The sequence below is a fragment of the Stegastes partitus genome, unplaced genomic scaffold (genome assembly GCF_000690725.1).
Source record: "Stegastes partitus isolate 25-593 unplaced genomic scaffold, Stegastes_partitus-1.0.2 Scaffold1529, whole genome shotgun sequence".
Lineage (NCBI taxonomy): Eukaryota > Metazoa > Chordata > Actinopteri > Pomacentridae > Stegastes > Stegastes partitus.
Genome location: NW_007579260.1, coordinates 177,458 through 179,053, shown reverse-complemented (window position 1 = coordinate 179,053; position 1,596 = coordinate 177,458). Strand labels below are relative to the sequence as shown.

The 1,596-nt window shown below is 43.5% G+C and overlaps 1 protein-coding gene across 1 annotated transcript in view; it reads left to right on the top strand.

The window, feature by feature from the left end:
• LOC103371141 (vacuolar protein sorting-associated protein 16 homolog) overlaps positions 1–1,596 on the top strand; it is a 27,495-nt gene that overhangs the window by 14,045 nt on the left and 11,854 nt on the right. The window lies entirely within an intron of this gene.

Sequence of the window (1,596 nt, the reverse complement as noted above, 5' to 3'; positions counted from 1 at the left end):
GGACCCAGACAGCAGAGCCTCTGCTGCCAAAAAGTGATCCCCATTCATAGTGTACGGACCCAGACAGCAGAGCCTCTGCTGGTGGTCGATGCAACGTGATACCAAAGCAGCAAGATTCTCTCCTGTCAGCACTGTTATTGATCAGTGATTGCTGATCAGCTGGAGCTCTTGTGTGTTCCTGTGTTTGTGAATAAAGAAGTTCTGTGGTTCTGCTGCTACATTCTTCCACTGCGGGTGAACTGGACTTGGTCGGTTCGGTCCAGCTGGTGTGTTCTGTGTTGCTCTAAATTTCAGTTCACTTTTTAAGTGTGTCTTTTTTTCTTATTAAAATTGTATTAATTTTCTTTAACATTATTTGTTGTTTGGTTTCATTTCAGCCCTGTTTGTTTGTTTGTTTGTTTGTTTGTTTGTTTGTTTTTTTCCTGCCTTCCTCTGTGGTTGCCATGGTGATGGCATGAAGTTTATTCTGAGCAGGTTTCTTCATGTTTTAGGTTGAATGTAGGAAGAACAACTCTGCTTTATTTAAACTGGATGTTTGAGTCTTCCCGCTGGATATTTACAGTTTTAAATATTTAACTTGAGTGTTTCCGGTTAGTTTTCGCGCCACTAGGGCGACGCTGGTTCAGCGCTTTAATGCAAAGTTTTACTTTAAACGCTCACATGTGAGACAAACAGCCAGCTCTGGTTTTACTGGTTTATGGTGCAGCATATTGACCTTATTATTGTTTGTTTTCGATCGTAAATCAATAAATCGACAGTTTTCGGGTGCGCTTGGTGGGCGCGAGCCGCCGGGACGGGCGGGGCTATAAACTCCGAAACAGCAGACACACCGAGAAGTACTTCAGTACTTCAAAGTACTGCGAGCCGTCAGGTACTGCGACAGGTAGGTCTGTTTAAAGTATATTTACACACTCCGAGCGCTGCTAGCTGAGTTTTACTGCTCAGGCCCGTCGTTTCACTGCAAAGTACTCGAGTACTTGAAGTTGTACTGTGTTTTTAGCAGGACCTTCAGCACACCAGACTCCATTTAAAGATCTGCTCATTTAGGTTCCCCTTGTTACATGCAGTAGTTGTGTAAATGACGTTTTTCTGAGAAGCGGAACCAAACTCCATTTAACTTTCAGCCGTTTCTGTGCGACTTTGTGCCGTCAGTGAGTGTCAGACATCACCGGGGTTTGGGCCCAAGACAGAGTATTTCTTCTTTTAGTGATGAATTGTGTTTACCGAACGCAGCAGAAAAGACTTCAGACCTGTAGTTGGAGTCCAGCAGCTCTGCCCGGAGCCGCTGAGCAAGGCAGCAGCAAAAAAAGACGAAATGTTAATGGAGTCTGGTGACAGAAAAAAAAAAAAAATCCGCCGAGTCAGCGTCAGATTGAACATTAACTGACCTGTTAATAAACAACTAGTCAGAATACTGCAGTGTCATGTAGTACTACTTTATACACAGCACTATCAGCAGTACTACACCGAACCATGCTGTAAAGTACGAGGCCCACAGTGTAGTACTATGTTGTACTTTATATACTACTGCTATTGTATGCAGTTCACAGAGCTGCACTGTGAAATACTGTGTAGTATTGGGCTGTATGTTGTGTA